The sequence below is a fragment of the Cherax quadricarinatus genome, chromosome 83 (genome assembly GCF_038502225.1).
Source record: "Cherax quadricarinatus isolate ZL_2023a chromosome 83, ASM3850222v1, whole genome shotgun sequence".
NCBI classification, from domain to species: Eukaryota; Metazoa; Arthropoda; class Malacostraca; order Decapoda; family Parastacidae; genus Cherax; species Cherax quadricarinatus.
In genome coordinates this window covers 4,772,432-4,780,937 of record NC_091374.1, presented here as the reverse complement: position 1 = coordinate 4,780,937, position 8,506 = coordinate 4,772,432, and positions in this window count along the sequence as shown.

The window sequence follows — 8,506 nt, the reverse complement described above, 5'->3', positions numbered from 1 at the left end:
CATGATCTTTCTCTCCTTTCGAATATCGATACTACTCCTATCACTATTGAAAAACATCTTTCTCTCAATTCTTGTAGTGGTACTGTCATTCTGCCCCATACCATAGTCCAACAGAATTTCCAGTCATGTGGCAATGACATTTTTGAACAGCTGGAACTCCAGGATCTCCCAATCCTCAAAGTAGACACTTATGTCCTTCCTGCCCGGGGGCGGAGACGTTACCCTTGCAATGTGGCTCGTTTAACTTTTGACAGCCGAGAACTCCCGTCCTCTGTATATGTCGCGGGACATCGGTTACAAGTTCGAAAGGTGATACCTACACCGCAACAATGTAGAAATTGCTGGCGTTTTGGTCACCCAGCGAAATATTGCAGATCTATGGCCGAATGCCCAGTCTGTGGTGCCGACAACCATTCTAATACATCTTGCAGTCAACCTCCATCTTGCCTTAATTGTAATGAAGCTCACCCTTCGTACTCCCGCCGTTGCCAGGTCTACTTAAATGAACGTGAAATCCGTTGCCTCAAAGAGGCAGAAGGTCTCCCTTATGCTATGGCAGTTACTCATCTCCGCCTCCAAGGGAGACTACCCCGTGTTTCTTATTCTCGTGTTTCCAAACGTCCCCCCACTTCTGGGGTCCCATCTTCTGCAGCCTCCTCTGTTGTTACCCCTCCCATAGCCACTACGGCATCTAATCCTTTTGCTGTCCTTGGCTCTGACGTCCCGACTACAACTCAGTCTGTTCTCACATCTTCGTGTCCTTCCTCACAAGCCCCAGTATCGACAAGACCTCGTACGACACCTAATACCAATCGCCCCTCTACTCAGAAGTCCAAAAAATCCACATTGCTCAAATCTTCTTTGCCCCTTCCTTCCCTTCTTCCACCTCCACACGTTACCTTTCCAGTCTCTGTACCTAGTTCTTCCCCTCTCTCTGGCTCTATTACAAGTGTGGAGATTCACCCTCCTCCTCGTACTATGCCTTCCACCCCCGTCCCCTCCCAAGTTTCTCCCTCTTCTGTTACCTCCCAGGTTTCTACCTCTTCTGTCCCCCCCCACACTTCATCTCCAGTCCCTTACACTTTTCCCTCCCCCTCTACTTTGGTACAGTCCATTACTGTCCCAATCTTTACTCACCCTCCTCCTCCTATCTCCAATATGGTTTCCCATACATCTTTGAATTCAGAAACACTTGAAGCCATTTCAGAATATATTGCAGAGACTAAACCTTCAATGGACACTGATTCACTTCCTGTTCCTTCTCTTCCCTCTCCTCCATCTTCACAACCCCATTCTTCGCAACGCTCCGTTCCTTCGCTACTTGAACATCTTCCAATGCCACCACACGTTGACTTTTCTAACCCCTCTAGTCCGTAGGTGCCTTTACCTACAGATTCCTGATATTTTCTTCATCGCCAATCATGGCCTATTTACAGTGGAATATCCGCGGCCTCAGGGGTAATCGGGGTGAGCTTCAGATGTTGCTTTCCAGGTTTTCCCCTGTTGGTGCTTGCTTACAAGAACCAAAATTACACTCGGCTGTTTTCCAACCTATCTCAGGCTATAATTTATTGTATTCTTCGGATCCTTTCTCAGATGGGACCTTTAATGAAAGTGCCCTTCTTCTACGCAATGATATTCCGTACTGTCAACTATTTGTCCATACCTCGCTGCATTACACTGCAGCCCGTATCCACTTGAATAAGTGGTTTACAATATGTTCTTTATATCTCTCTCCTTCTCGAGCATTTTCTATCCCAGACTTTGCCTTTCTTGTTTCATCCTTACCACCACCACTTCTGTTACTTGGTGATTTTAATGCCCACCATTTCCTCTGGGGGGGGTCTCATTGTGACTCACGTGGCATTCAGTTGGAGGCTTTTCTTGCCTCTCACCCCCTCCATGTTTTAAATACGGGTACTCCCACCCATTTTGATCCTCGTACTCATACTCTCTCTTGCATCGATCTATCAGTCTGCTCTTCCTCCACTGCACTAGACTTCACCTGGTCTGTTCTACCAGACTTACATGACAGCGATCATTTTCCGATCATTCTTACTTCTCCTTCCTATTCACCACCTTCCCGTAACCCTCGCTGGCAATTTGATCGGGCAAATTGGGATCTTTACTCACACCTCACTGCTTTTAGTGAGGTTCCTTCTTCATCCTCCATTGATGAGCTCCTACACATCTTCTCGACATCAGTTTATACTGCAGCTTCTCATTCTATACCCCAAACCTCAGGCAGGCATTCTCAGAAGTGCGTGCCTTGGTGGTCTCCTGCTTGTGCTCGTGCAGTACGTTTGAAACGTGCTGCATGGGGCAGGTACCGGTACAATAGAACCGCTGAGAGACTTGTTGATTTTAAGCAGAAGCGTGCGATCGCTCGCCGTGTCATCCGTGAAGCTAAACGCACTTGTTGGCGAGACTATGTTTCCACCATCACCTCTGCTTCTTCTATGAGTGCAGTCTGGAAAAAAGTGAGGAAATTGAGTGGTAAATACTCTCCTGACCCGGCTCCTGTTCTACGGGTCACTGGTGTTGATATAGCAAACCCTCTCGACGTTGCCATTGAACTTGGCACACATCTGGTCCGTATTTCCCGAGGGCTCCATCTATGCCCCTCGTTTCTTTCCTCAAAGTCTGCCAGAGAGTTAGTACCCTTGGACTTTTCTTCTCTCGGAGAAGAACAGTATAATGTGCCTTTTACACTTCAAGAACTGGAGGCAACGCTCTCAGCCTGCCGATCATCGGCAGCTGGGCCTGATGACATTCATATTCGTATGTTACAACATTTACATCGGTCAGCCCTTGTAGTCCTCTTACACCTCTTCAATCTTATTTGGGCACAAGGAGTTCTTCCCCAGCTGTGGAAATCTGCCATTGTTCTCCCTTTCCGCAAACCGGGTACTACAGGACATGATGCCTCCCACTATCGCCCCATCGCTCTTACAAGTGCAGTTTGCAAAGTGATGGAACGCCTCGTAAATCGACGTTTAATGTGGTATTTAGAGACTCACAACAGTCTCTCCGCTAGTCAATATGGCTTTCGTAAGGGTCGTTCTACCATAGACCCCTTACTACGCTTGGATACGTATGTTCGTAATGCCTTTGCGAATAATCACTCAGTTATTGCCATATTTTTTGACCTTGAGAAGGCATATGACACAACTTGGAGGTATAATATTTTGGCCCAGGCCCATTCCTTAGGCCTCCGAGGCAATCTACCATCCTTCCTTAAGAACTTTTTAACTGACAGACATTTCCGTGTTCGAGTCAATAATGTTCTTTCCCCGGACTTCGTCCAAGCTGAAGGTGTCCCTCAGGGATGTGTTCTAAGCACAACACTTTTTCTCCTTGCTATAAATGATTTGGCCTCTGTTCTTCCACCCAATATTTGGTCATCACTCTATGTTGATGACTTCGCTATTGCTTGTGCAGGCGCTGACTGTCACCTTATTGCAGTTTCTCTCCAGCATGCGGTCGACCGTGTTTCCACTTGGGCCACCACACATGGGTTTAAATTTTCAAGTACCAAAACTCACCAAATTACTTTCACTAGACGCTCTGTTATCTCCGATCATCCTTTGTATCTCTATGGCTCCCGTATCCCCGAACGTGATACAGTCAGGTTTCTAGGCCTTCTCTTTGACCGTCGGTTAACCTGGAAACCTCACATTACCTCTCTGAAGGCAACTTGTCACAGCCGGCTAAACCTTCTTAAAACCCTTGCTCATCTTTCCTGGGGAGCTGATCGTCGAACTCTGCTTCGCCTACATTCAGCCCTCGTTTTATCGAAACTCGATTATGGTGACCAGATTTATTCCGCGGCCTCTCCTGCTACTCTCTCTAGCCTTAACTCTATCCATCACCAAGGCTTACGTTTGTGCCTGGGTGCTTTTCGCTCTTCCCCTGTTGAGAGCCTCTATACAGAAGCAAATGTTCCATCCTTGTCTGATCGCCGTGATGCCCATTGCCTTCGTTACTATGTACGCTCTCACGATCTACACAATCCTTCCATTTATAGAATGGTCACCGATATTAGTAGACATTCTTTATTCGTTCGCCGCCCCTGTTTGCTCCGTCCCTTTTCTCTTCGCCTACTTTCACTCTTGTCTTCCCTTCAGTTACCACCTTTATATGTTCATGTAGCATCTCACTTTTCCCTACCCCCCTGGGAAGTTCCAGCTGTTCGGGTCTGTTCTTTCTCACTCCCTTGCTCGAAAGCTCAACTGCCTACGGTGGCTTCCCGCTCTCTTTTTCTTGATCACTTCCACTCTCATTCTCATGCCACCGCTGTGTACACAGATGGCTCTAAGTCTTCAGACGGCGTCGGATTCGCAGCAGTGTTTCCGGACAGCGTCGTACGAGGGCATTTACTATCTTCAGCTAGCATTTTTACTGCTGAACTGTATGCCATTCTTGCAGCACTTATTCGTATCGCATCTATGCCTGTGTCATCATTTGTAGTAGTCTCAGACTCCCTTAGTGCTCTACAGGCTATACGAAAATTTGATACATCTCATCCCCTAGTTCTCCGTATCCAACTTTGGCTACGCCGTATCTCTACCAAACATAAAGATATTGTTTTTTGTTGGGTCCCTGGTCATGTCGACGTACAGGGCAATGAACAGGCAGACACTGCTGCGCGGTCAGCAGTATATGACCTACCAATTTCCTATCGAGGTGTTCCATTTCTGGACTATTTTGCTGCAATAGCTACCCACCTTCGCACCCGTTGGCAACAACGTTGGTCAACTCTGCTCGGTAACAAACTTCATTCTATTAAACCGAGCATAGGTTACTGGCCGTCTTCTTGTCATCAGTGCCGAGGTTGGGAGACCACTCTCTCCCGCCTTCGCATTGGCCACACTCGTCTTACTCATGGGTATCTCATGGAGAGGCACCCTGTTCCTCTCTGTGAGCAGTGTCAAGTTCCAGTATCGATTAGCCACATTCTGTTAGACTGCCCTCTCTATCAACGAGCACGCAGAATTTACCTCCAACGTCGTCTTCGTTCTCCTACTCTCTCTTTACCTTCCCTTCTTGCTGATGGACCCTCCTTTAATCCTGACTCTCTCATTGACTTCTTGACAACGACTGATTTACTCCACAAACTCTGATGATACTTTTCGCACTCCCCTCAGCCCTTTCTGGTTCAGTCTCTTGCTGCCCTTTACCCTTTCACCATCCACTGCCCCGCTGTTATCCGTAACCTGTTGCTCATCCATCTCCCTTTTGCCACCTGATGCCCTCGCTTCCTTCCTGCCCTGCAGCGCTGTATAGTCCTTGTGGCTTAGCGCTTCTTTTTGATTATAATAATAATCCGCTAGTCAATATGGCTTTCGTAAGGGTCGTTCTACCATAGACCCCTTACTACGCTTGGATACGTATGTTCGTAATGCCTTTGCGAATAATCACTCAGTTATTGCCATATTTTTTGACCTTGAGAAGGCATATGACACAACTTGGAGGTATAATATTTTGGCCCAGGCCCATTCCTTAGGCCTCCGAGGCAATCTACCATCCTTCCTTAAGAACTTTTTAACTGACAGACATTTCCGTGTTCGAGTCAATAATGTTCTTTCCCCGGACTTCGTCCAAGCTGAAGGTGTCCCTCAGGGATGTGTTCTAAGCACAACACTTTTTCTCCTTGCTATAACTGATTTGGCCTCTGTTCTTCCACCCAATATTTGGTCATCACTCTATGTTGATGACTTCGCTATTGCTTGTGCAGGCGCTGACTGTCACCTTATTGCAGTTTCTCTCCAGCATGCGGTCGACCGTGTTTCCACTTGGGCCACCACACATGGGTTTAAATTTTCAAGTACCAAAACTCACCAAATTACTTTCACTAGACGCTCTGTTATCTCCGATCATCCTTTGTATCTCTATGGCTCCCGTATCCCCGAACGTGATACAGTCAGGTTTCTAGGCCTTCTCTTTGACCGTCGGTTAACCTGGAAACCTCACATTACCTCTCTGAAGGCAACTTGTCACAGCCGGCTAAACCTTCTTAAAACCCTTGCTCATCTTTCCTGGGGAGCTGATCGTCGAACTCTGCTTCGCCTACATTCAGCCCTCGTTTTATCGAAACTCGATTATGGTGACCAGATTTATTCCGCGGCCTCTCCTGCTACTCTCTCTAGCCTTAACTCTATCCATCACCAAGGCTTACGTTTGTGCCTTGGTGCTTTTCGCTCTTCCCCTGTTGAGAGCCTCTATACAGAAGCAAATGTTCCATCCTTGTCTGATCGCCGTGATGCCCATTGCCTTCGTTACTATGTACGCTCTCACGATCTACACAATCCTTCCATTTATAGAATGGTCACCGATATTAGTAGACATTCTTTATTCGTTCGCCGCCCCTGTTTGCTCCGTCCCTTTTCTCTTCGCCTACATTCACTCTTGTCTTCCCTTCAGTTACCACCTTTATATGTTCATGTAGCATCTCACTTTTCCCTGCCCCCCTGGGAAGTTCCAGCTGTTCGGGTCTGTTCTTTCTCACTCCCTTGCTCGAAAGCTCAACTGCCTACGGTGGCTTCCCGCTCTCTTTTTCTTGATCACTTCCACTCCCATTCTCATACCACCGCTGTGTACACAGATGGCTCTAAGTCTTCAGACGGCGTCGGATTCGCAGCAGTGTTTCCGGACAGCGTCGTACGAGGGCATTTACTATCTTCAGCTAGCATTTTTACTGCTGAACTGTATGCCATTCTTGCAGCACTTATTCGTATTGCATCTATGCCTGTGTCATCATTTGTAGTAGTCTCAGACTCCCTTAGTGCTCTACAGGCTATACGAAAATTTGATACATCTCATCCCCTAGTTCTCCGTATCCAACTTTGGCTACGCCGTATCTCTACCAAACATAAAGATATTGTTTTTTGTTGGGTCCCTGGTCATGTCGACGTACAGGGCAATGAACAGGCAGACACTGCTGCGCGGTCAGCAGTATATGACCTACCAATTTCCTATCGAGGTGTTCCATTTCTGGACTATTTTGCTGCAATAGCTACCCACCTTCGCACCCGTTGGCAACAACGTTGGTCAACTCTGCTCGGTAACAAACTTCATTCTATTAAACCGAGCATAGGTTACTGGCCGTCTTCTTGTCATCAGTGCCGAAGTTGGGAGACCACTCTCTCCCGCCTTCGCATTGGCCACACTCGTCTTACTCATGGGTATCTCATGGAGAGGCACCCTGTTCCTCTCTGTGAGCAGTGTCAAGTTCCAGTATCGATTAGCCACATTCTGTTAGACTGCCCTCTCTATCAACGAGCACGCAGAATTTACCTCCAACGTCGTCTTCGTTCTACTACTCTCTCTTTACCTTCCCTTCTTGCTGATGGACCCTCCTTTAATCCTGACTCTCTCATTGACTTCTTGACAACGACCGATTTACTCCACAAACTCTGATGATACTTTTCGCACTCCCCTCAGCCCTTTCTGGTTCAGTCTCTTGCTGCCCTTTACCCTTTCACCATCCACTGCCCCGCTGTTATCCGTAACCTGTTGCTCATCCATCTCCCTTTTGCCACCTGATGCCCTCACTTCCTTCCTGCCCTGCAGCGCTGTATAGTCCTTGTGGCTTAGCGCTTCTTTTTGATTATAATAATAATAATAATCCAGTTGCAACTTAATTAGCTTTGTTTTAAACCCTTGGTATTGTTTGTGAAAGTTTTTTACTATATAAAATCAATACGTACTACTATAATTTTTTTTTCAACAAGTCGGCCGTCTCCCACTGAGGCAGGTTATTGATTAATTTGGGCCATTTGCTAAGGTTATTCTCATCTATATATTGAAGTAGTGAGTGTATGATGTGCTAAGAATGTAAACAGGAGATACTGTAAGATATGTATATTTGTGCAATGGTAGTATTGGTGTAAATAATACAGTTCTTTTCAGGAGCTCACCCAATTTAGGACTTTAATATTACATTCAATTTAAAAACTTTAATGTCAATAATGAATGCTTACAAAGTGTGCATCCTGAATTGATTTGTTAAAATAATGTTATTAAACCAGAATTTATTGTTTTTGGCAGTGATTTTTGTTATCAGTAGCAGTTATTAGAACCATTTATTAGAGATTCATAGTAAGTGGTAATCGTATTTCAAAATTACATAACTGAAATACTGTATATACTGTATTTTTTGTTGTCACTGTTGATTAACAGCAGAGATCAACATTGATTGGAGTAGGTTTGCAACATTTGTTTTTGGCTGTAATGTGAACATTTATAACCTCAAAAACTGAACTTTGTCTTGTTACACCATTACTTGTTTATCCTCCAAATTGTGTATTGATGTAAAAACCATCTAGTGGTACATAATAAAATGGATTAATTGTAGCCAATTTTTTTTTTTTTTTTTTTTAACAAATTCCACAATGTGATTGTAGAAGCAACAGCATCTGATTTTTTAAATAAAATACTTTTTTTTTTTTTAAGTTTAGTTTAATTACCTTCACATTTTGTGTACACGTTTATACAATTCACTTAA